Source organism: Triturus cristatus, chromosome 4_1 (assembly GCF_964204655.1).
Source record: "Triturus cristatus chromosome 4_1, aTriCri1.1, whole genome shotgun sequence".
In the NCBI taxonomy this organism is placed as follows: domain Eukaryota; kingdom Metazoa; phylum Chordata; class Amphibia; order Caudata; family Salamandridae; genus Triturus; species Triturus cristatus.
In genome coordinates this window covers 138,413,769-138,440,145 of record NC_140585.1, presented here as the reverse complement: position 1 = coordinate 138,440,145, position 26,377 = coordinate 138,413,769, and the positions used below count along the sequence as shown (strand labels likewise).

Sequence of the window (26,377 nt, the reverse complement as noted above, 5' to 3'; positions counted from 1 at the left end):
TGACTGCTGATCAAGAGGTTCCTGGTTCAAATCCAGATGTCCCCTTAGCCTGTTTCGGTTCTTGTGTTTGTAGCTGGGACTTTTCATAAAACCCCTTTGGATCATCATTGACAGAGTCAGTGTTCGCTTGGATCTTACACTTTAATAGCATTACAATGTCACTGCTCAAAACTTGAGAGTAAGTGGATTTTTATACAGGGCTCGGTATTCCGTATGGGAAATGTCTGAAAAAGCATTGATTTATTTTGGAATCTGGCTCTTCCTTTCACAACACCAAACAAAGGGAATGGACTATGAAAGCAATTGACAACTTTGTTTTACAGTTTGGTGCTTCCTTTGATCGCACTACAGAAATTGCATAGAAAAGTGGGCAGAAATGCAGTCAATCTATTCCTCATTTAACCTGTGTCCTCAGTCTTACATGTATTCCACCTCTTCTCTGTGCATACAAAGTATGTGTTTGTTTGAAGCACTTCATTTTTGTGCAATGCATAATCTATTTACTTTCTACTAAAAAACGCTGCCCACGTACAAGATGTGCGAACCCTAGTTGCAGGTGCAAGCAGGCTGGTCTGAGAAACCAGGCCATTTGCGAACACAAAATAGCTTTTTCTGATGTATTAAATCGAAGGTACATGAAATGGGTGTTTGGTTGTACCTTCAAATACCAAATTGTAGTGGTATGTAGAAATGTTTTTTCACCGTAATTTGGCCCAAAACAATCATTTTTCACCACCATATCAGTGATTGTGGTAATCAATCCACAAAGATAAGTAGTCTCGTAAAAACCTCTACCTCTTTGAGAATGTTTCAAAACAAACATTTTAATTACAGATATTGGTCCTATGGACCACTGCCTATTCAAATAAAATAACAATTAAACATACACATTTAGTTTTTTAAATGATCCTGTTTTCCTTTAATTAATAATATTAAGAACTACTTCTCCTTTTCCACAGTTTCAAGCTTGTACTTTGTGGCCCAACTGAGCTTGAGCCTCTCACTCTTTCATGATGTACTGATATATTGTCATTCTGATCTTTGAAAACAGTTGGGGATATAGCTCAGTGGTAGAGCATTTGACTGAAGATCAAGAGATCCCTGGTTCAAATCCGGGTGTCCCCTAACCCTATTTTGGTTCTGGTGTTTGTAGCTGGGATCTTTCATAATGTCCCTTTGGATCACCATTGACAGAGTCAGTGTTCAGTTGGATCTTATACTTTATTAGCATTACAGTGTCACTGCTCAAAACCTGGGAATAAATGCATTTTTATACAGGGCGTGGGAACTTTCTGAAACATCATTGATTTATTTTGGAATCCGGCTCTTCCTTTCACAGCTTCAAACACAGAGAATGACTATGAAAACAATTGAAAACTTTGTTATACAGTTTGGTGCTTCCTTGTAGCGCACTAAAGAAATGGCATAGTATACTCGGCAGCGCTGCAGTCAATCTATTTCTCATTTAACCTGTGTCCTCAGTCTTACATATATTCCTCCTCTCCTCTGTGCATACAAAATATGTGTTTGTTTAAAGCACTTCATTCTTGTGCAACGTAGAAACTATTTAATTTCTCCTTAAAACCTCTGCCTACGTGCAAAATGTATGAACCCTCGTTGCAGATGAAAAAAGGCTGGCTCGAAGACTCAGGCCATTTTCGAACACAAAATGGCCTTTTCTGATATATTAAATTGATGGTACTTGAAAGGGACGTTTGGGTGTACCTTCCAAATACCAAATTGCAGTGGTATGTAGAAATGTTTTTCGTCCATCATTTGGCCCAAAACAATCATACTTCACCACCATCTCGGTGATTGTGGTAACCAATCCGCGAAAGGATAAGGCGTCCCGTAAAAACCTCTTCCCCTTTGAGAATGTTTCAAAACAAGCATTTTATGTACAGGCATTGGTCCTATGGACCACTGCCTGTTCAAATAAAATAACAATGAAACATATAAATATTTTTTTTAAACGATCCCGTTTTCCTTCAATAAATAATATTAAGAACTACTTCTCCTGTTCCACAGTTTCAAGCTTGTACTTTCCGGCCCAACTGAGCATGATGCTCACACTCTTTCATGAGGTGCTGATATATTTTCATTCCGACTCTCACAAACAGGTGGGGACATAGATCAGTGGTAGAGCATTTAACTGCAGATCAAGAGGTCCCTGGTTCAAATCCAGGTGTCCCCTAAGCCTGTTTTGGTTCTTCTGTTTGTAGCTGGGACTTTTCATAAAACCCCTTTGGATCATCATTGAAAGAGTCAGTGTTCGCTTGGATCTTACACTTTAACAGCATTACAATGTCACTGCTCAAAACCTGAGAGTAAATGCATTTTTTACAGGGCTCGGAATTCCGTATGGGAAATGTCTGAAAAAGCATTGATTTTTTTTGGAATCTGGCTCTTCCTTTCACAGCACCAAACAAAGGGAATGGACTATGAAAGCAATAGACAACTTTGTTTTACAGTTTGGTGCTTCCTTTGATCGCACTACAGAAATTGCATAGAAAAGTGGGCAGAAATGCAGTCAATCTATTCCTCATTTAACCTGTGTCCTCAGTCTTACATGTATTCCACCTCTTCTCTATGCATACAAAGTATGTGTTTGTTTGAAGCACTTCATTTTTGTGCAATGCATAATCTATTTACTTTCTACTTAAAAACTCTGCCCACGTACAAGATGTACGAACCCTAGTTGCAGGTGCAAGCAGGCTGGTCTGAGAAACCAGGCCATTTGCGAACACAAAATAGCTTTTTCTGATGTATTAAATCGAATTTACATGAAATGGGTGTTTGGTTGTACCTTCAAATACCAAATTGTAGTGGTATGTAGAAATGTTTTTTCACCGTAATTTGGCCCAAAACAATCATACTTCACCACCATATCAGTGATTGTGGTAATCAATCCACAAAGATAAGTAGTCTCGTAAAAACCTCTTCCTCTTTGAGAATGTTTCAAAACAAACATTTTAATTACAGATATTGGTCCTATGGACCACTGCCTATTCAAATAAAATAACAATTAAACATATACATTTTGTTTTTTAAATGATCCTGTTTTCCTTTAATTAATAATATTAAGAACTACTTCTCCTTTTCCACAGTTTCAAGCTCGTACTTTGTGGCCCAACTGAGCTTGAGCCTCTCACTCTTTCATGATGTACTGATATATTGTCATTCTGATCTTTGAAAACAGTTGGGGATATAGCTCAGTGGTAGAGCATTAGACTGCAGATCAAGAGGTCCCTGGTTCAAATCCGGGTGTCCCCTAAACCTATTTTGGTTCTGGTGTTTGTAGCTGGGATCTTTCATAAAGTCCCTTTGAATCACCATTGACAGAGTCAGTGTTCAGTTGGATCTTATACTTTATTAGCATTACAGTGTCACTGCTCAAAACCTGGGAATAAATGCATTTTTACACAGGGCGTGGGAACTTTCTGAAACATCATTGATTTATTTTGGAATCCGGCTCTTCCTTTCACAGCTTCAAGCAAAGAGAATGACTATGAAAACAATTGAAAACTTTGTTATACAGTTTGGTGCTTCCTTGTAGCGCACTAAAGAAATGGCATAGTATACTCGGCAGCGCTGCAGTCAATCTATTTCTCATTTAACCTGTGTCCTCAGTCTTACATATATTCCTCCTCTCCTCTGTGCATACAAAATATGTGTTTGTTTAAAGCACTTCATTCTTGTGCAACGTAGAAACTATTTAATTTCTCCTTAAAACCTCTGCCTACGTGCAAAATGTATGAACCCTCGTTGCAGATGAAAAAAGGCTGGCTCGAAGACTCAGGCCATTTTCGAACACAAAATGGCCTTTTCTGATATATTAAATTGATGGTACTTGAAAGGGACGTTTGGGTGTACCTTCCAAATACCAAATTGCAGTGGTATGTAGAAATGTTTTTCGTCCATTATTTGGCCCAAAACAATCATACTTCACCACCATCTCCGTGATTGTGGTAACCAATCCGCGAAAGGATAAGGCGTCCCATAAAAACCTCTTCCCCTTTGAGAATGTTTCAAAACAAGCATTTTATGTACAGGCATTGGTCCTATGGACCACTGCCTGTTCAAATAAAATAACAATGAAACATATAAATATTTTTTTTAAACGATCCCGTTTTCCTTCAATAAATAATATTAAGAACTACTTCTCCTGTTCCACAGTTTCAAGCTTGTACTTTCCGGCCCAACTGAGCATGATGCTCACACTCTTTCATGAGGTACTGATATATTTTCATTCCGACTCTCACAAACAGGTGGGGACATAGCTCAGTGGTAGAGCATTTGACTGCAGATCAAGAGGTCCCTGGTTCAAATCCAGGTGTCCCCTTAGCCTGTTTTGGTTCTTGTGTTTGTAGCTGGGACTTTTCATAAAACCCCTTTGGATCATCATTGACAGAGTCAGTGTTCGCTTGGATATTACACTTTAATAGCATTACAATGTCACTGCTCAAAACCTGAGAGTAAATGCATTTTTATACAGGGCTCGGTATTCCGTATGGGAAATGTCTGAAAAAGCATTGATTTATTTTGGAATCTGGCTCTTCCTTTCACAGCACCAAACAAAGGGAATGGACTATGAAAGCAATTGACAAATTTGTTTTACAGTTTGGTGCTTCCTTTGATCGCACTACAGAAATTGCATAGAAAAGTGGTCAGAAATGCAGTCAATCTATTCCTCATTTAACCTGTGTCCTCAGTCTTACATGTATTCCACCTCTTCTCTGTGCATACAAAGTATGTGTTTGTTTGAAGCACTTCATTTTTGTGCAATGCATAATCTATTTACTTTCTACTAAAAAACGCTGCCCACGTACAAGATGTACGAACCCTAGTTGCAGGTGCAAGCAGGCTGGTCTGAGAAACCAGGCCATTTGCGAACACAAAATAGCTTTTTCTGATGTATTAAATCGAAGGTACATGAAATGGGTGTTTGGTTGTACCTTCAAATACCAAATTGTAGTGGTATGTAGAAATGTTTTTTCACCGTAATTTGGCCCAAAACAATCATACTTCACCACCATATCAGTGATTGTGGTAATCAATCCACAAAGATAAGTAGTCTCGTAAAAACCTCTTCCTCATTGAGAATGTTTCAAAACAAACATTTTAATTACAGATATTGGTCCTATGGACCACTGCCTATTCAAATAAAATAACAATTAAACATATACATTTTGTTTTTTAAATGATCCTGCTTTCCCTTAATTAATAAGATTAAGAACTACTTCTCCTTTTCCACAGTTTCAAGCTCGTACTGTGTGGCCCAACTGAGCTTGAGCCTCTCACTCTTTCATGATGTACTGATATATTGTCATTCTGATCTTTGAAAACAGTTGGGGATATAGCTCAGTGGTAGAGCATTTGACTGCAGATCAAGAGGTCCCTGGTTCAAATCCGGGTGTCCCCTAAACCTATTTTGGTTCTGGTGTTTGTAGCTGGGATCTTTCATAAAATCCCTTTGGATCACCATTGACAGAGTCAGTGTTCAGTTGGATCTTATACTTTATTAGCATTACAGTGTCACTGCTCAAAACCTGGGAATAAATGCATTTTTACACAGGGCGTGGGAACTTTCTGAAACATCATTGATTTATTTTGGAATCCGGCTCTTCCTTTCACAGCTTCAAGCAAAGAGAATGACTATGAAAACAATTGAAAACTGTGTTATACAGTTTGGTGCTTCCTTGTAGCGCACTAAAGAAATGGCATAGTATACTCGGCAGCGCTGCAGTCAATCTATTTCTCATTTAACCTGTGTCCTCAGTCTTACATATATTCCTCCTCTCCTCTGGTCATACAAAATATGTGTTTGTTTAAAGCACTTCATTCTTGTGCAACGTAGAAACTATTTAATTTCTCCTTAAAACCTCTGCCTACGTGCAAAATGTATGAACCCTCGTTGCAGAAGAAAAAAGGCTGGCTCGAAGACTCAGGCCATTTTCGAACACAAAATGGCCTTTTCTGATATATTAAATTGATGGTACTTGAAAGGGACGTTTGGGTGTACCTTCCAAATACCAAATTGCAGTGGTATGTAGAAATGTTTTTCGTCCATTATTTGGCCCAAAACAATCATACTTCACCACCATCTCGGTGATTGTGGTAACCAATCCGCGAAAGGATAAGGCGTCCCGTAAAAACCTCTTCCCCTTTGAGAATGTTTCAAAACAAGCATTTTATGTACAGGCATTGGTCCTATGGACCACTGCCTGTTCAAATAAAATACCAATGAAACATATAAATATTTTTTTTAAACGATCCGGTTTTCCTTCAATAAATAATATTAAGAACTACTTCTCCTGTTCCAAAGTTTCAAGCTTGTACTTTCCGGCCCAACTGAGCATGATGCTCACATTCTTTCATGAGGTACTGATATATTTTCATTCCGACTCTCACAAACAGGTGGGGACATAGCTCAGTGGTAGAGCATTTGACTGCAGATCAAGAGGTCCCTGGTTCAAATCCAGGGGTCCCCTTAGCCTGTTTTGGTTCTTGTGTTTGTAGCTGGGACTTTTCATAAAACCCCTTAGGATCATCATTGACAGAGTCAGTGTTCGCTTGGATCTTACACTTTAATAGCATTACAATGTCACTGCTCAAAACCTGAGAGTAAATCCATTTTTATACAGGGCTCGGTATTCCGTATGGGAAATGTCTGAAAAAGCATTGATTTATTTTGGAATCTGGCTCTTCCTTTCACAGCACCAAACAAAGGTAATGGACTATGAAAGCAATTGACAACTTTGTTTTACAGTTTGGTGCTTCCTTTGATCGCACTACAGAAATTGCACAGAAAAGTGGGCAGAAATGCAGTCAATATATTCCTCATTTAACCTGTGTCCTTAGTCTTACATGTATTCCACCTCTTCTCTGTGCATACAAAGTATGTGTTTGTTTGAAGCACTTCATTTTTGTGCAATGCATAATCTATTTACTTTCTACTAAAAAACGCTGCCCACGTACAAGATGTACGAACCCTAGCTGCAGGTGCAAGCAGGCTGGTCTGAGAATCCAGGCCATTTGCGAACACAAAATAGCTTTTTCTGATGTATTAAATCGAAGGTACATGAAATGGGTGTTTGGTTGTACCTTCAAATACCAAATTGTAGTGGTATGTAGAAATGTTTTTTCACCGTAATTTGGCCCAAAACAATCATACTTCACCACCATATCAGTGATTGTGGTAATCAATCCACAAAGATAAGTAGTCTCGTAAAAACCTCTTCCTCTTTGAGAATGTTTCAAAACAAACATTTTAATTACAGATATTGGTCCTATGGACCACTGCCTATTCAAATAAAATAACAATTAAACATATACATTTTGTTTTTTAAATGATCCCGTTTTACTTTAATTAATAATATTAAGAACTACTCCTTTTCCACAGTTTCAAGCTCGTACTTTGTGGCCCAACTGAGCTTGAGCCTCTCACTCTTTCATGATGTACTGATATATTGCCATTCTGATCTTTGAAAACAGTTGGGGATATAGCTCAGTGGTAGAGCATTTGACTGCAGATCAAGAGGTCCCTGGTTCAAATCCGGGTGTCCCCTAAACCTATTTTGGTTCTGGTGTTTGTAGCTGGGATCTTTCATAAAGTCCCTTTGGATCACCATTGACAGAGTCAGTGTTCAGTTGGATCTTATACTTTATTAGCATTACAGTGTCACTGCTCAAAACCTGGGAATAAATGCATTTTTACACAGGGCGTGGGAACTTTCTGAAACATCATTGATTTATTTTGGAATCCGGCTCTTCCTTTCACAGCTTCAAGCAAAGAGAATGACTATGAAAACAATTGAAAACTTTGTTATACAGTTTGGTGCTTCCTTGTAGCGCACTAAAGAAATGGCATAGTATACTCGGCAGCGCTGCAGTCAATCTATTTCTCATTTAACCTGTGTCCTCAGTCTTACATATATTCCTCCTCTCCTCTGTGCATACAAAATATGTGTTTGTTTAAAGCACTTCATTCTTGTGCAACGTAGAAACTATTTAATTTCTCCTTAAAACCTCTGCCTACGTGCAAAATGTATGAACCCTCGTTGCAGATGAAAAAAGGCTGGCTCGAAGACTCAGGCCATTTTCGAACACAAAATGGCCTTTTCTGATATATTAAATTGATGGTACTTGAAAGGGACGTTTGGGTGTACCTTCCAAATACCAAATTGCAGTGGTATGTAGAAATGTTTTTCGTCCATTATTTGGCCCAAAACAATCATACTTCACCACCATCTCGGTGATTGTGGTAACCAATCCGCGAAAGGATAAGGCGTCCCGTAAAAACCTCTTCCCCTTTGAGAATGTTTCAAAACAAGCATTTTATGTACAGGCATTGGTCCTATGGACCACTGCCTGTTCAAATAAAATACCAATGAAACATATAAATATTTTTTTTAAACGATCCGGTTTTCCTTCAATAAATAATATTAAGAACTACTTCTCCTGTTCCAAAGTTTCAAGCTTGTACTTTCCGGCCCAACTGAGCATGATGCTCACACTCTTTCATGAGGTACTGATATATTTTCATTCCGACTCTCACAAACAGGTGGGGAAATAGCTCAGTGGTAGAGCATTTGACTGCAGATCAAGAGGTACCTGGTTCAAATTCAGGTGTCCCCTTAGCCTGTTTTGGTTCTTGTGTTTGTAGCTGGGACTTTTCAAAAAACCACTTTGGATCATCATTGACAGAGTCAGTGTTCGCTTGGATATTACACTTTAATAGCATTACAATGTCACTGCTCAAAACCTGAGAGTAAATGCATTTTTATACAGGGCTCGGTATTCCGTATGGGAAATGTCTGAAAAAGCATTCATTTATTTTGGAATCTGGCTCTTCCTTTCACAGCACCAAACAAAGGGAATGGACTATGAAAGCAATTGACAACTTTGTTTTACAGTTTGGTGCTTCCTTTGATCGCACTACAGAAATTGCATAGAAAAGTGGTCAGAAATGCAGTCAATCTATTCCTCATTTAACCTGTGTCCTCAGTCTTACATGTATTCCACCTCTTCTCTGTGCATACAAAGTATGTGTTTGTTTGAAGCACTTCATTTTTGTGCAATGCATAATCTATTTACTTTCTACTAAAAAACGCTGCCCACGTACAAGATGTACGAACCCTAGTTGCAGGTGCAAGCAGGCTGGTCTGAGAAACCAGGCCATTTGCGAACACAAAATAGCTTTTTCTGATGTATTAAATCGAAGGTACATGAAATGGGTGTTTGGTTCTACCTTCAAATACCAAATTGTAGTGGTATGTAGAAATGTTTTTTCACCGTAATTTGGCCCAAAACAATCATACTTCACCACCATATCAGTGATTGTGGTAATCAATCCACAAAGATAAGTATTCTCGTAAAAACCTCTTCCTCATTGAGAATGTTTCAAAACAAACATTTTAATTACAGATATTGGTCCTATGGACCACTGCCTATTCAAATAAAATAACAATTAAACATATACATTTTGTTTTTTAAATGATCCTGCTTTCCTTTAATTAATAATATTAAGAACTACTTCTCCTTTTCCACAGTTTCAAGCTCGTACTTTGTGGCCCAACTGAGCTTGAGCCTCTCACTCTTTCATGATGTACTGATATATTGTCATTCTGATCTTTGAAAACAGTTCGGGATATAGCTCAGTGGTAGAGCATTTGACTGCAGATCAAGAGGCCCCTCGTACAAATCCTGGCGTCCCCTAAACCTATTTTGGTTCTGGTGTTTGTAGCTGGGATCTTTCATAAAGTCCCTTTGGATCACCATTGACAGAGTCAGTGTTCAGTTGGATCTTATACTTTATTAGCATTACAGTGTCACTGCTCAAAACCTGGGAATAAATGCATTTTTACACAGGGCGTGGGAACTTTCTGAAACATCATTGATTTATTTTGGAATCCGGCTCTTCCTTTCACAGCTTCAAGCAAAGAGAATGACTATGAAAACAATTGAAAACTTTGTTATACAGTTTGGTGCTTCCTTGTAGCGCACTAAAGAAATGGCATAGTATACTCGGCAGCGCTGCAGTCAATCTATTTCTCATTTAACCTGTGTCCTCAGTCTTACATATATTCCTCCTCTCTTCTGTGCATACAAAATATGTGTTTGTTTAAAGCACTTCATTCTTGTGCAACGTAGAAACTATTTAATTTCTCCTTAAAACCTCTGCCTACGTGCAAAATGTATGAACCCTCGTTGCAGATGAAAAAAGGCTGGCTCGAAGACTCAGGCCATTTTCGAACACAAAATGGCCTTTTCTGATATATTAAATTGATGGTACTTGAAAGGGACGTTTGGGTGTACCTTCCAAATACCAAATTGCAGTGGTATGTAGAAATGTTTTTCGTCCATTATTTGGCCCAAAACAATCATACTTCACCACCATCTCCGTGATTGTGGTAACCAATCCGCGAAAGGATAAGGCGTCCCATAAAAACCTCTTCCCCTTTGAGAATGTTTCAAAACAAGCATTTTATGTACAGGCATTGGTCCTATGGACCACTGCCTGTTCAAATAAAATAACAATGAAACATATAAATATTTTTTTAAACGATCCCGTTTTCCTTCAATAAATAATATTAAGAACTACTTCTCCTGTTCCACAGTTTCAAGCTTGTACTTTCCGGCCCAACTGAGCATGATGCTCACACTCTTTCATGAGGTACTGATATATTTTCATTCCGACTCTCACAAACAGGTGGGGACATAGCTCAGTGGTAGAGCATTTGACTGCAGATCAAGAGGTCCCTGGTTCAAATCCAGTTGTCCCCTTAGCCTGTTTTGGTTCTTGTGTTTGTAGCTGGGACTTTTCATAAAACCCCTTTGGATCATCATTGACAGAGTCAGTGTTCGCTTGGATCTTACACTTTAATAGCATTACAATGTCACTGCTCAAAACCTGAGAGTAAATGCATTTTTATACAGGGCTCGGTATTCCGTATGGGAAATGTCTGAAAAAGCATTGATTTATTTTGGAATCTGGCTCTTCCTTTCACAGCACCAAACAAAGGGAATGGACTATGAAAGCAATTGACAACTTTGTTTTACAGTTTGGTGCTTCCTTTGATCGCACTACAGAAATTGCACAGAAAAGTGGGCAGAAATGCAGTCAATCTCTTCCTCATTTAACCTGTGTCCTCAGTCTTACATATATTCCACCTCTTCTCTGTGCATACAAAGTATGTGTTTGTTTGAAGCACTTCATTTTTGTGCAATGCATAATCTATTTACTTTCTACTAAAAAACGCTGCCCACGTACAAGATGTACGAACCCTATTTGCAGGTGCAAGCAGGCTGGTCTGAGAAACCAGGCCATTTGCGAACACAAAATAGCTTTTTCTGATGTATTAAATCGAAGGTACATGAAATGGGTGTTTGGTTGTACCTTCAAATACAAAATTGTAGTGGTATGTAGAAATGTTTTTTCACCGTAATTTGGCCCAAAACAATCATACTTCACCACCATATCAGTGATTGTGGTAATCAATACACAAAGATAAGTAGTCTCGTAAAAACCTCTTCCTCTTTGAGAATGTTTCAAAACAAACATTTTAATTACAGATATTGGTCCTATCGACCACTGCCTATTCAAATAAAATAACAATTAAACATATACATTTTGTTTTTTAAATGATCCTGTTTTACTTCAATTAATAATATTAAGAACTACTTCTCCTTTTCCACAGTTTCAAGCTCGTACTTTGTGGCCCAACTGAGCTTGAGCCTCTCACTCTTTCATGATGTACTGATATATTGCCATTCTGATCTTTGAAAACAGTTGGGGATATAGCTCAGTGGTAGAGCATTTGACTGCAGATCAAGAGGTCTCTGGTTCAAATCCGGGTGTCCCCTAAGCCTATTTTGGTTCTGGTGTTTGTAGCTGGGATCTTTCATAAAGTCCCTTTGGATCACCATTGACAGAGTCAGTGTTCAGTTGGATCTTATACTTTATTAGCATTACAGTGTCACTGCTCAAAACCTGGGAATAAATGCATTTTTACACAGGGCGTGGGAACTTTCTGAAACATCATTGATTTATTTTGGAATCCGGCTCTTCCTTTCACAGCTTCAAGCAAAGAGAATGACTATGAAAACAATTGAAAACTTTGTTATACAGTTTGGTGCTTCCTTGTAGCACACTAAAGAAATGGCATAGTACACTCGGCAGCGCTGCAGTCAATCTATTTCTCATTTAACCTGTGTCCTCAGTCTTACATAAATTCCTCCTCTCCTCTGTGCATACAAAATATGTGTTTGTTTAAAGCACTTCATTCTTGTGCAACGTAGAAACTATTTAATTTCTCCTTAAAACCTCTGCCTACGTGCAAAATGTATGAACCCTCGTTGCAGATGAAAAAAGGCTGGCTCGAAGACTCAGGCCATTTCCGAACACAAAATCGCCTTTTCTGATATTTTAAATTGAGGGTACTTGAAAGGGACGTTTGGGTGTACCTTCCAAATACCAAATTGCAGTGGTATGTAGAAATGTTTTTCGTCCATTATTTGGCCCAAAACAATCATACTTCACCACCATCTCGGTGATTGTGGTAACCAATCCGCGAAAGGATAAGGCGTCCCATAAAAACCTCTTCCCCTTTGAGAATGTTTAAAAACAAGCATTTTATGTACAGGCATTGGTCCTATGGACCACTGCCTGTTCAAATAAAATAACAATGAAACATATAAATATTTTTTTAAACGATCCCGTTTTCCTTCAATAAATAATATTAAGAACTACTTCTCCTGTTCCACAGTTTCAAGCTTGTACTTTCCGGCCCAACTGAGCATGATGCTCACACTCTTTCATGAGGTACTGATATATTTTCATTCCGACTCTCACAAACAGGTGGGGACATAGCTCAGTGGTAGAGCGTTTGACTGCAGATCAAGAGGTCCCTGGTTCAAATTCAGGTGTCCCCTTAGCCTGTTTTGGTTCTTGTGTTTGTAGCTGGGACTTTTCATAAAACCCCTTTGGATCATCATTGACAGAGTCAGTGTTCGCTTGGATCTTACACTTTAATAGCATTACAATGTCACTGCTCAAAACCTGAGAGTAAATGCATTTTTATACAGGGCTCGGTATTCCGTATGGGAAATGTCTGAAAAAGCATTGATTTATTTTGGAATCTGGCTCTTCCTTTCACAGTTCCAAACAAAGGGAATGGACTATGAAAGCAATTGACAACTTTGTTTTACAGTTTGGTGCTTCCTTTGATCGCACTACAGAAATTGCATAGAAAAGTGGGCAGAAATGCAGTCAATCTATTCCTCATTTAACCTGTGTCCTCAGTCTTACATGTATTCCACCTCTTCTCTGTGCATACAAAGTATGTGTTTGTTTGAAGCACTTCATTTTTGTGCAATGCATAATCTATTTACTTTCTACTAAAAAACGCTGCCCACGTACAAGATTTACGAACCCTAGTTGCAGGTGCAAGCAGGCTGGTCTGAGAAACCAGGCCATTTGCGAACACAAAATAGCTTTTTCTGATGTATTAAATCGAAGGTACATGAAATGGGTGTTTGGTTGTACCTTCAAATGCCAAATTGTAGTGGTATGTAGAAATGTTTTTTCACCGTAATTTGGCCCAAAACAATAATACTTCACCACCATATCAGTGATTGTGGTAATCAATCCACAAAGATAAGTAGTCTCGTAAAAACCTCTTCCTCTTTGAGAATGTTTCAAAACAAACATTTTAATTACAGATATTGGTCCTATCGACCACTGCCTATTCAAATAAAATAACAATTAAACATATACATTTTGTTTTTTAAATGATCCTGTTTTACTTTAATCAATAATATTAAGAACTACTCCTTTTCCACAGTTTCAAGCTCGTACTTTGTGGCCCAACTGAGCTTGAGCCTCTCACTCTTTCATGATGTACTGATATATTGCCATTCTGATCTCTGAAAACAGTTGGGGATATAGCTCAGTGGTAGAGCATTTGACTGCAGATCAAGAGGTCCCTGGTTTAAATCCAGATGTCCCCTTAACCTATTTTGGTTCTGGTGTTTGTAGCTGGGATCTTTCATAAAGTCCCTTTGGATCACCATTGACAGAGTCAGTGTTCAGTTGGATCTTATACTTTATTAGCATTACAGTGTCACTGCTCAAAACCTGGGAATAAATGCATTTTTACACAGGGCGTGGGAACTTTCTGAAACATCATTGATTTATTTTGGAATCCGGCTCTTCCTTTCACAGCTTCAAACAAAGAGAATGACTATGAAAACAATTGAAAACTTTGTTATACAGTTTGGTGCTTCCTTGTAGCGCACTAAAGAAATGGCATAGTATACTCGGCAGCGCTGCAGTCAATCTATTTCTCATTTAACCTGTGTCCTCAGTCTTACATATATTCCTCCTCTCCTCTGTGCATACAAAATATGTGTTTGTTTAAGCACTTCATTCTTGTGCAACGTAGAAACTATTTAATTTCTCCTTAAAACCTTTGCCTATGTGCAAAATGTATGAACCCTCGTTGCAGATGAAAAAAGGCTGGCTCGAAGACTCAGGCCATTTTCGAACACAAAATGGCCTTTTCTGATATATTAAATTGATGGTACTTGAAAGGGACGTTTGGGTGTACCTTCCAAATACCAAATTGCAGTGGTATGTAGAAATGTTTTTCGTCCATCATTTGGCCCAAAACAATCATACTTCACCACCATCTCGGTGATTGTGGTAACCAATCCGCGAAAGGATAAGGCGTCCCGTAAAAACCTCTTCCCCTTTGAGAATGTTTAAAAACAAGCATTTTATGTACAGGCATTGGTCCTATGGACCATTGCCTGTTCAAATAAAATAACAATGAAACATATAAATATTTTTTTTAAACGATCCCGTTTTCCTTCAATAAATAATATTAAGAACTACATCTCCTGTTCCACAGTTTCAAGCTTGGACTTTCCGGCCCAACTGAGCATGATGCTAACACTCTTTCATGAGGTACTGATATATTTTCATTCCGACTCTCACAAACAGGTGGGGATATAGCTCAGTGGTAGAGCATTTGACTGCAGATCAAGAGCTCCCTGGTTCAAATCCAGGTGTCCCCTTAGCCTTTTTGGTTCTTGTGTTTGTAGCTGGGACTTTTCATAAAACCCCTTTGGATCATCATTGACAGAGTCAGTGTTCGCTTGGATCTTACACTTTAATAGCATTACAATGTCACTGCTCAAAACCTGAGAGTAAATGCATTTTTATACAGGGCTCGGTATTCCGTATGGGAAATGTCTGAAAAAGCATTGATTTATTTTGGAATCTGGCTCTTCCTTTCACAGCACCAAACAAAGGGAATGGACTATGAAAGCAATTGACAACTTTGTTTTACAGTTTGGTGCTTCCTTTGATCGCACTACAGAAATTGCATAGAAAAGTGGGCTGAAATGCAGTCAATCTATTCCTCATTTAACCTGTGTCCTCAGTCTTACATGTATTCCACCTCTTCTCTGTGCATACAAAGTATTTGTTTGTTTGAAGCACTTCATTTTTGTGCAATGCATAATCTATTTACTTTCTACTAAAAAACGCTGCCCACGTACAAGATGTACGAACCCTAGTTGCAGGTGCAAGCAGGCTGGTCTGAGAAACCAGGCCATTTGCGAACACAAAATAGCTTTTTCTGATGTATTAAATCGAAGAAACATGAAATGGGTGTTTGGTTGTACCTTCAAATACCAAATTGTAGTGGTATGTAGAAATGTTTTTTCACCGTAATTTGGCCCAAATCAATCATACTTCACCACCATATCAGTGATTGTGGTAATCAATCCACAAAGATAAGTAGTCTCGTAAAAACCTCTTCCTCTTTGAGAATGTTTCAAAACAAACATTTTAATTACAGATATTGGTCCTATGGACCACTGCCTATTCAAATAAAATAACAATTAAACATATACATTTTGTTTTTTAAATGATCCTGTTTTCCTTTAATTAATAATATTAAGAACTACTTCTACTTTTCCACAGTTTCAAGCTCGTACTTTGTGGCCCAACTGAGCTTGAGCCTCTCACTCTTTCATGATGTACTGATATATTGTCATTCTGATCTTTGAAAACAGTTGGGGATATAGCTCAGTGGTAGAGCATTTGACTGCAGATCAAGAGGTCCCTGGTTCAAATCCGGGTGTCCCCTAAACCTATTTTGATTCTGGTGTTTGTAGCTGGGATCTTTCATAAAGTCCCTTTGGATCACCATTGACAGAGTCAGTGTTCAGTTGGATCTTATACTTTATTAGCATTACAGTGTCACTGCTCAAAACCTGGGAATAAATGCATTTTTACACAGGGCGTGGGAACTTTCTGAAACATCATTGATTTATTTTGGAATCCGGCTCTTCCTTTCACAGCTTCAAGCAACGAGAATGACTATGAAAACAATTGAAAACTTTGTTATACAGTTTGGTGCTTCCTTGTAGCGCACTAAAGAAATGGCATAGTATACTCGGCAGCGCTGCAGTCAATCTATTTCTAATTTAACCTGTGTCCTCAGTCTTACATATATTCCTCCTCTCCTCTGTGCATACAAAATATGTGTTTGTTTAAAGCACTTCATTCTTGTGCAATGTAGAAACTATTTAATTTCTCCTTAAAACCTCTGCCTACGTGCAAAATGTATGAACCCTCGTTGCAGATGAAAAAAGGCTGGCTCGAAGACTCAGGCCATTTTCGAACACAAAATGGCCTTTTCTGATATATTAAATTGATGGTACTTGGAAGGGATTTTTGGGTGTACCTTCCAAATACCAAATTGCAGTGGTATGTAGAAATGTTTTTCGTCCATTATTTGGCACAAAACAATCATACTTCACCACCATCTCGGTGATTGTGGTAACCAATCCGCGAAAGGATAAGGCGTCCCATAAAAACCTCTTCCCCTTTGAGAATGTTTCAAAACAAGCATTTTATGTACAGGCATTGGTCCTATGGACCACTGCCTGTTCAAATAAAATAACAATGAAACATATACATATTTTTTTAAACGATCCCGTTTTCCTTCAATAAATAATATTAAGAACTACTTCTCCTGTTCCACAGTTTCAAGCTTGTACTTTCCGGCCCAACTGAGCATGATGCTCACACTCTTTCATGAGGTACTGATATATTTTCATTCCGACTCTCACAAACAGGTGGGGACATAGCTCAGCTGTAGAGCATTTGACTGCAGATCAAGAGGTCCCTGGTTCAAATCCAGGTGTCCCCTTAGCCTGTTTTGGTTCTTGTGTTTGTAGCTGGGACTTTTCATAAAACCCCTTTGGATCATCATTGACAGAGTCAGTGTTCGCTTGGATCTTACACTTTAATAGCATTACAATGTCACTGCTCAAAACCTGAGAGTAAATGCATTTTTATACAGGGCTCGGTATTCCGTATGGGAAATGTCTGAAAAAGCATTGATTTATTTTGGAATCTGGCTCTTCCTTTCACAGCACCAAACAAAGGGAATGGACTATGAAAGCAATTGACAACTTTGTTTTACAATTTGGTGCTTCCTTTGCTCGCACTACAGAAATTGCATAGAAAAGTGGGCAGAAATGCAGTCAATCTATTCCTCATTTAACCTGTGTCCTCAGTCTTACATGTATTCCACCTCTTCTCGGTGCATACAAAGTATGTGTTTGTTTGAAGCACTTCATTTTTGTGCAATGCATAATCTATTTACTTTCTACTAAAAAAGCGCTGCCCACGTACAAGATGTACGAACCCTAGTTGCAGGTGCAAGCAGGCTGGTCTGAGAAACCAGGCCATTTGCGAACACAAAATAGCTTTTTCTGATGTATTAAATCGAAGGTACATGAAATGGGTGTTTGGTTGTACCTTCAAATACCAAATTGTAGTGGTATGTAGAAATGTTTTTTCACCGTAATTTGGCCCAAAACAATCATACTTCACCACCATATCAGTGATTGTGGTAATCAATCCACAAAGATAAGTAGTCTTGTAAAAACCTCTTCCTCTTTGAGAATGTTTCAAAACAAACATTTTAATTACAGATATTGGTCCTATGGACCACTGCCTATTCAAATAAAATAACAATTAAACATATACATTTTGTTTTTTAAATGATCTTGTTTTCCTTTAATTAATAATATTAAGAACTACTTCTCCTTTTCCACAGTTTCAAGCTCGTACTTTGTGGCCCAACTGAGCTTGAGCCTCTCACTCTTTCATGATGTACTGATATATTGTCATTCTGATCTTTGAAAACAGTTGGGGATATAGCTCAGTGGTAGAGCATTTGACTGCAGATCAAGAGGTCCCTGGTTCAAATCCGGGTGTCCCCTAAACCTATTTTGGTTCTGGTGTTTGTAGCTGGGATCTTTCATAAAGTCCCTTTGGATCACCATTGACAGAGTCAGTGTTCAGTTGGATCTTATACTTTATTAGCATTACAGTGTCACTGCTCAAAACCTGGGAATAAATGCATTTTTACACAGGGCGTGGGAACTTTCTGAAACATCATTGATTTATTTTGGAATCCGGCTCTTCCTTTCACAGCTTCAAGCAAAGAGAATGACTATGAAAACAATTGAAAACTTTGTTATACAGTTTGGTGCTTCCTTGTAACGCACTAAAGAAATGGCATAGTATACTCGGCAGCGCTGCAGTCAATCTATTTCTCATTTAACCTGTGTCCTCAGTCTTACATATATTCCTCCTCTCCTCTGTGCATACAAAATATGTGTTTGTTTAAAGCACTTCATTCTTGTGCAACGTAGAAACTCTTAAATTTCTCCTTAAAACCTCTGCCTACGTGCAAAATGTATGAACCCTCGTTGCAGATGAAAAAGGCTGGCTCGAAGACTCAGGCCATTTTCGAACACAAAATGGCCTTTTCTGATATATTAAATTGATGGTACTTGAAAGGGACGTTTGGGTGTAGCTTCCAAATACCAAATTGCAGTGGTATGTAGAAATTTTTTTCGTACATCATTTGGCCCAAAACAATCATACTTCACCACCATCTCGGTGATTGTGGTAAGCAATCCGCGAAAGGATAAGGCGTCCCATAAAAACCTCTTCCCCTTTGAGAATGTTTCAAAACAAGCATTTTATGTACAGGCATTGGTCCTATGGACCACTGCCTGTTCAAATAAAATAACAATGAAACATATAAATATTTTTTTTAAACGATCCCGTTTTCCTTCAATAAATAATATTAAGAACTACTTCTCCTTTTCCACAGTTTCAAGCTTGTACTTTGCGGCCCAACTGAGCATGATGCTCACACTCTTTCATGACGTACTGATATATTTTCATTCCGACTCTCACAAATAGGTGGGGACATAGCTCAGTGGTAGAGCATTTGACTGCAGATCAAGAGGACTCTGGTTCAAATCCAGGTGTCCCCTTAGCCTGTTTTGGTTCTTGTGTTTGTAGCTGGGACTTTTCATAAAACCCCTTTGGATCATCATTGACAGAGTCAGTGTTCGCTTGGATCTTACACTTTAATAGCATTACAATGTCACTGCTCAAAACCTGAGAGTAAATGCATTTTTATACAGGGCGCGGTATTCCGTATGGGGAATGTCTGAAAAAGCATTGATTTATTTTGGAATCTGGCTCTTCCTTTCACAGCACCAAACAAAGGGAATGGACTATGAAAGCAATTGACAACTTTGTTTTACAGTTTGGTGCTTCCTTTGATCGCACTACAGAAATTGCATAGAAAAGTGGGAAGAAATGCAGTCAATCTATTCCTCATTTAACCTGTGTCCTCAGTCTTACATGTATTCCACCTCTTCTCTGTGCATACAAAGTATGTGTTTGTTTGAAGCACTTCATTTTTGTGCAATGCATAAACTATTTACTTTCTACTAAAAAACGCTGCCCACGTACAAGATGTACGAACCCTAGTTGCAGGTGCAAGCAGGCTGGTCTGAGAAACCAGGCCATTTGCGAACACAAAATATTTTTTTCTGATGTATTAAATCGAAGGTACATGAAAGGTGTGTTTGGTTGTACCTTCAAATACCAAATTGTAGTGGTATGCAGAAATGTTTTTTCACCTTAATTTGGCCCAAAACAATCATACTTCACCACCATATCAGTGATTGTGGTAATCAATCCACAAAGATAAGTAGTCTCGTAAAAACCTCTTCCCCTTTGAGAATGTTTCAAAACAAACATTTTAATTACAGATATTGGTCCTATGGACCACTGCCTATTCAAATAAACTAACAATTAAACATATACATTTTGTTTTTTAAATGATCCTGCTTTCCTTTAATTAATAATATTAAGAACTACTTCTCCTTTTCCACAGTTTCAAGCTCGTACTTTGTGGCCCAACTGACCTTGAGCCTCTCACTCTTTCATGATGTACTGATATATTGTCATTCTGATCTTTGAAAACAATTCGGGATATAGCTCAGTGGTAGAGCATTTAACTGCAGATCAAGAGGCCCCTCGTTCAAATCCTGGCGTCCCCTAAACCTATTTTGGTTCTGGTGTTTGTAGCTGGGATCTTTCATAAAGTCCCTTTGGATCACCATTGACAGAGTCAGTGTTCAGTTGGATCTTATACTTTATTAGCATTACAGTGTCACTGCTCAAAACCTGGGAATAAATGCATTTTTACACAGGGCGTGGGAACTTTCTGAAACATCATTGATTTATTTTGGAATCCGGCTCTTCCTTTCACAGCTTCAAGCAAAGAGAATGACTATGAAAACAATTGAAAACTTTGTTATACAGTTTGATGCTTCCTTGTAGCGCACTAAAGAAATGGCATAGTATACTCGGCAGCGCTGCAGTCAATCTATTTCTCATTCAACCTGTGTCCTCAGTCTTACATATATTCCTCCTCTCCTCTGTGCATACAAAATATTTGTTTGTTTAAAGCACTTCATTGTTGTGCAACGTAGAAACTATTTAATTTCTCCTTAAAACCTCTGCCTACGTGCAAAATGTATGAACCCTCGTTGCAGATGAAAAAAGGCTGGCTCGAAGACTCATGCCATTTTCGAACACAAAATGGCCTTTTCTGATATATTAAATTGATGGTACTTGAAAGGGACGTTTGGGTGTACCTTCCAAATACCAAATTGCAGTGGTAGGTAGAAATGTTTTTCGTCCATCATTTGGCCCAAAACAATCATCCTTCACCACCATCTCTGTGATTGTGGTAACCAATCCGCGAAAGGATAAGGCATCCCGTAAAAACCTCTTCCCCTTTGAGAATGTTTCAAAACAAGCATTTTATGTACAGGCATTGGTCCTATGGACCACTGCCTGTTCAAATAAAATAACAATGAAACATATAAATATTTTTTTTAAACGATCCCGTTTTCCTTCAATAAATAATATTAAGAACTACTTCTCCTGTTCCACAGTTTCAAGCTTGTACTTTCCGGCCCAACTGAGCATGATGCTCACACTCTTTCATGAGGTACTGACATATTTTCATTCTGACTCTCACAAACAGGTGGGGATATAGCTCAGTGGTAGAGCATTTGACTGCAGATCAAGAGGTCCCTGGTTCAAATCCAGGTGTCCAGTTAGCCTGTTTTGGTTCTTGTGATTGTAGCTGGGACTTTTCATAAAACCTCTTTGGATCATCATTGACAGAGTCAGTGTTCGCTTGGATCTTACACTTTAATAGCATTACAATGTCACTGCTCAAAACCTGAGAGTAAATGCATTTTTATACAGGGTTCGGTATTCCGTATGGGAAATGTCTGAAAAAGCATTGATTTATTTTGGAATCTGGCTATTCCTTTCACAGCACCAAACAAAGGGGATGGACTATGAAAGCAATTGACAACTTTGTTTTACAGTTTGGTGCTTCCTTCGATCGCACTACAGAAATTGCATAGAAAAGGGGGCAGCAATGCAGTCAATCTATTCCTCATTTAACCTGTTTCCTCAGTCTTACATGTATTCCACCTCTTCTCTGTGCATACAAAGTATGGGTTTGTTTGAAGCACTTCATTTTTGTGCAATGCATAATCTATTTACTTTCTACTAAAAAACGCTGCCCACGTACAAGATGTACGAACCCTAGTTGCAGGTGCAAGCAGGCTGGTCTGAGAAACCAGGCCATTTGCGAACACAAAATAGCTTTTTCTGATGTATTAAATCGAGTGTACATGAAATGGGTGTTTGGTTGTACCTTCAAATACCAAATTGTAGTGGTATGTAGAAATGTTTTTTCACCGTCATTTGGCCCAAAACAATCATACTTCACCACCATATCAGTGATTGTGGTAATCAATCCACAAAGATAAGTAGTCTCGTAAAAACCTCTTCCCCTTTGAGAATGTTTCAAAACAAACATTTTAATTACAGATATTGGTCCTATGGACCACTGCCTATTCAAATAAAATAACAATTAAACATAAACATTTTGTTTTTTAAATGATCCTGCTTTCCTTTAATTAATAATATTAATAACTACTTCTCCTTTTCCACAGTTTCAAGCTCGTACCTTGTGGCCCAACTGAGCTTGAGCCTCTCACTCTTTCATGATGTACTGATATATTGTTATTCTGATCTTTGAAAACAGTTGGGGATATAGCTCAGTGGTAGAGCATTTGACTGCAGATCAAGAGGTCCCTGGTTCAAATCCGGGTGCCCCCTAAACCTATTTTGGTTCTGGTGTTTGTAGCTGGGATCTTTCATAAAGTCCCTTTGGATCACCATTGACAGAGTCAGTGTTCAGTTGGATCTTATACTTTATCAGCATTACAGTGTCACTGCTCAAAACCTGGGAATAAATGCATTTTTACACAGGGCGTGGGAACTTTCTGAAACATCATTGATTTATTTTGGAATCCGGCTCTTCCTTTCACAGCTTCAAACAAAGAGAATGACTATGAAAACAATTGAAAACTTTGTTATACAGTTTGGTGCTTCCTTGTAGCGCACTAAAGAAATGGCATAGTATACTCGGCAGCGCTGCAGTCAATCTCTTTCTCATTTAACCTGTGTCTTACATATATTCCTCCTCTCCTCTGTGCATACAAAGTATGTGTTTGTTTAAAGAACTTCATTCTTGTGCAACGTAGAAACTATTTAATTTCTCCTTAAAACCTCTGCCTACGTGCAAAATGTATGAACCCTCGTTGCAGATGAAAAAAGGCTGGCTCGAAGACTCAGGCCATTTTCGGACACAAAATGGCCTTTTCTGATATATTAAATTGATGGTACTTGAAAGGGACGTTTGGGTGTACCTTCCAAATACCAAATTGCAGTGGTATGTAGAAATGTTTTTCGTCCATCATTTGGCCCAAAACAATCATCCTTCACCACCATCTCGGTGATTGTGGTAAGCAATCCGCGAAAGGATAAGGCGTCCCGTAAAAACCTCTTCCCCTTTGAGAATGTTTCAAAACAAGCATTTTATGTACAGGCATTGGTCCTATGGACCACTGCCTGTTCAAATAAAATAACAATGAAACATATAAATATTTTTTTTAAACGATCCTGTTTTCCTTCAATAAATAATATTAAGAACTACTTCTCCTGTTCCACAGTTTCAAGCTTGTACTTTCCGGCCCAACTGAGCATGATGCTCACACTCTTTCATGAGGTACTGATATATTTTCATTCCGACTCTCACAAACAGGTGGGGATATAGCTCAGTGGTAGAGCATTTGACGGCAGATCAAGAGGTCCCTGGTTCAAATCCAGGTGTCCCCTTAGCCTGTTTTGGTTCTTGTGTTTGTTTCTGGGACTTTTCATAAAACCCCTTTGGATCATCATTGACAGAGTCAGTGTTCGCTTGGATCTTACACTTTAATAGCATTACAATGTCACTGGTCAAAACCTGAGAGTAAATGCATTTTTATACAGGGCTCGGTATTCCGTATGGGAAATGTCTGAAAAAGCATTGATTTATTTTGGAATCTGGCTCTTCCTTTCACAGCACCAAACAAAGGGAATGGACTATGAAAGCAATTGACAACTTTGTTTTACAGTTTGGTGCTTCCTTCGATCGCACTACAGAAATTGCATTGAAAAGGGGGCAGCAATGCAGTCAATCTATTCCTCATTTAACGTGTGTCCTCAGTCTTACATGTATTCCACCTCTTCTCTGTGCATACAAAGTATGTGTTTGTTTGAAGCACTTCATTTTTGTGCAATGCATAATCTATTTACTTTCTACTAAAAAACGCTGCCCACGTACAAGATGTACGAACCCTAGTCTCAGGTGCAAGCAGGCTGGTCTGAGAAACCTGGCCACTTGCGAACACAAAACAGCTTTTTCTGATGTATTAAATCGAAGGTACATGAAAGGGGTGTTTGGTTGTACCTTCAAATACCAAATTGTAGTGGTATGCAGAAATGTTTTTTCACCTCTAATTTGGCCCAAAACAATCATACTTCACCACCATATCAGTGATTGTGGTAATCAATCCACAAAGATAGGTAGTCTCGTAAAAACCTCTTCCCCTTTGAGAATGTTTCAAAACAAACATTTCTATTACAGATATTGGTCCTATGGACCACTGCCTATTCAAATAAAATAACAATTAAACATATACATTTTGTTTTTTAAATGATCCTGTTTTCCTTTAATTAATAATATTAAGAACTACTTCTCCTGTTCCACAGTTTCAAGCTTGTACTTTCCGGCCCAACTGAGCATGATGCTCACACTCTTTCATGATGTACTGATATATTGTCATTCTGATCTTTAAAAACAGTTGGGGATATAGCTCAGTGGTAGAGCATTTGACTGCAGATCAAGAGGTCCGTGGTTCAAATCCGGGTGTCCCCTAAGCCTATTTTGGTTCTGGTGTTTGTAGCTGGGATCTTTCATAAAGTCCCTTTGGATCACCATTGACAGAGTCAGTGTTCAGTTGGATCTTATACTTTATCAGCATTACAGTGTCACTGCTCAAAACCTGGGAATAAATGCATTTTTACACAGGGCGTGGGAACTTTCTGAAACATCATTGATTTATTTTGGAATCCGGCTCTTCCTTTCACAGCTTCAAACAAAGAGAATGACTATGAAAACAATTGAAAACTTTGTTATACAGTTTGGTGCTTCCTTGTAGCGCACTAAAGAAATGGCATAGTATACTCGGCAGCGCTGCAGTCAATCTATTTCTCATTTAACCTGTGTCCTCAGTCTTACATATATTCCTCCTCTCCTCTGTGCATACAAAATATTTGTTTGTTTAAAGCACTTCATTGTTGTGCAACGTAGAAACTATTTAATTTCTCCTTAAAACCTCTGCCTACGTGCAAAATGTATGAACCCTCGTTGCATATGAAAAAAGGCTGGCTCGGAGACTCAGGCCATTTTCGAACACAAAATGGCCTTTTCTGATATATTAAATTGATGGTACTTGAAAGGGACGTTTGGGTGTACCTTCCAAATACCAAATTGCAGTGGTATGTAGAAATGTTTTTCGTCCATCATTTGGCCCAAAACAATCATACTTCACCACCATCTCGGTGATTGTGGTAACCAATCCGCGAAAGGATAAGGCGTCCCGTAAAAACCTCTTCCCCTTTGAGAATGTTTCAAAACAAGCATTTTATGTACAGGCATTGGTCCTATGGACCACTGCCTGTTCGAATAAAATAACAATGAAACATATAAATATTTTTTTTAAACGATACCGTTTTCCTTCAATAAATAATATTAAGAACTACTTCTCCTGTTCCACAGTTTCAAGCTTGTACTTTCCGGCCCAACTGAGCATGATGCTCACACTCTTTCATGAGGTACTGATATATTTTCATTCCGACTCTCACAAACAGGTGGGGATATAGCTCAGTGGTAGAGCATTTGACTGCAGATCAAGAGGTCCCTTGCTCAAATCCAGGTGTCCCCGTACCCTGTTTTGGTTCTTGTGTTTATAGCTGGGACTTTTCATAAAACCCCTTTGGATCATCATTGACAGAGTCAGTGTTCGCTTGGATCTTACACTTTAATAGCATTACAATGTCACTGCTCAAAACCTGAGAGTAAATGCATTTTTATACAGGGCTCGGTATTCCGTATGGGAAATGTCTGAAAAAGCATTGATTTATTTTGGAATCTGGCTCTTCCTTTCACAGCACCAAACAAAGGGAATGGATTATGAAAGCAATTGACAACTTTGTTTTACAGTTTGGTGCTCCTTCGATCGCACTACAGAAATTGCATAGAAAAGTGGGCAGAAATGCAGTCAATCTATTCCTCATTTAACCTGTGTCCTCAGTCTTACGTGTATTCCACCTCTTCTCTGTGCATACAAAGTATGTGTTTGTTTGAAGCACTTCATTTTTGTGCAATGCATAATCTATGTACTTTCCACTAAAAAACGCTGCCCACGTACAAGATGTAAGAACCCTAGTTGCAGGTGCAAGCAGGCTGGTCTGAGAAACCAGGCCATTTGCGAACACAAAATATTT

At 38.5% G+C, this 26,377-nt stretch overlaps 13 non-coding genes across 13 annotated transcripts; all 13 read left to right on the top strand.

Annotated features, from left to right (window-relative positions):
* Positions 1-3,201: 3,201 nt before the first annotated feature.
* TRNAC-GCA (transfer RNA cysteine (anticodon GCA)) lies at positions 3,202-3,273 on the top strand. Its single transcript has one exon. It is a non-coding gene; the product is annotated as a tRNA-Cys (tRNA).
* Positions 3,274-4,270: 997 nt separating this feature from the next.
* TRNAC-GCA (transfer RNA cysteine (anticodon GCA)) lies at positions 4,271-4,342 on the top strand. The gene has a single exon. It is a non-coding gene; the product is annotated as a tRNA-Cys (tRNA).
* A 1,008-nt stretch (positions 4,343-5,350) lies between these two features.
* Positions 5,351-5,422, top strand: TRNAC-GCA (transfer RNA cysteine (anticodon GCA)). Its single transcript has one exon. It is a non-coding gene; the product is annotated as a tRNA-Cys (tRNA).
* A 997-nt stretch (positions 5,423-6,419) lies between these two features.
* Positions 6,420-6,491, top strand: TRNAC-GCA (transfer RNA cysteine (anticodon GCA)). Its single transcript has one exon. It is a non-coding gene; the product is annotated as a tRNA-Cys (tRNA).
* Positions 6,492-7,496: 1,005 nt separating this feature from the next.
* On the top strand, positions 7,497-7,568 carry TRNAC-GCA (transfer RNA cysteine (anticodon GCA)). Its single transcript has one exon. It is a non-coding gene; the product is annotated as a tRNA-Cys (tRNA).
* Positions 7,569-10,713: 3,145 nt separating this feature from the next.
* TRNAC-GCA (transfer RNA cysteine (anticodon GCA)) lies at positions 10,714-10,785 on the top strand. The gene has a single exon. It is a non-coding gene; the product is annotated as a tRNA-Cys (tRNA).
* A 1,008-nt stretch (positions 10,786-11,793) lies between these two features.
* On the top strand, positions 11,794-11,865 carry TRNAC-GCA (transfer RNA cysteine (anticodon GCA)). The gene has a single exon. It is a non-coding gene; the product is annotated as a tRNA-Cys (tRNA).
* A 996-nt stretch (positions 11,866-12,861) lies between these two features.
* Positions 12,862-12,933, top strand: TRNAC-GCA (transfer RNA cysteine (anticodon GCA)). The gene has a single exon. It is a non-coding gene; the product is annotated as a tRNA-Cys (tRNA).
* A 2,073-nt stretch (positions 12,934-15,006) lies between these two features.
* Positions 15,007-15,078, top strand: TRNAC-GCA (transfer RNA cysteine (anticodon GCA)). Its single transcript has one exon. It is a non-coding gene; the product is annotated as a tRNA-Cys (tRNA).
* Positions 15,079-16,085: 1,007 nt separating this feature from the next.
* On the top strand, positions 16,086-16,157 carry TRNAC-GCA (transfer RNA cysteine (anticodon GCA)). Its single transcript has one exon. It is a non-coding gene; the product is annotated as a tRNA-Cys (tRNA).
* Positions 16,158-18,234: 2,077 nt separating this feature from the next.
* On the top strand, positions 18,235-18,306 carry TRNAC-GCA (transfer RNA cysteine (anticodon GCA)). The gene has a single exon. It is a non-coding gene; the product is annotated as a tRNA-Cys (tRNA).
* Positions 18,307-19,302: 996 nt separating this feature from the next.
* Positions 19,303-19,374, top strand: TRNAC-GCA (transfer RNA cysteine (anticodon GCA)). Its single transcript has one exon. It is a non-coding gene; the product is annotated as a tRNA-Cys (tRNA).
* A 3,157-nt stretch (positions 19,375-22,531) lies between these two features.
* On the top strand, positions 22,532-22,603 carry TRNAC-GCA (transfer RNA cysteine (anticodon GCA)). The gene has a single exon. It is a non-coding gene; the product is annotated as a tRNA-Cys (tRNA).
* Positions 22,604-26,377: the final 3,774 nt, after the last annotated feature.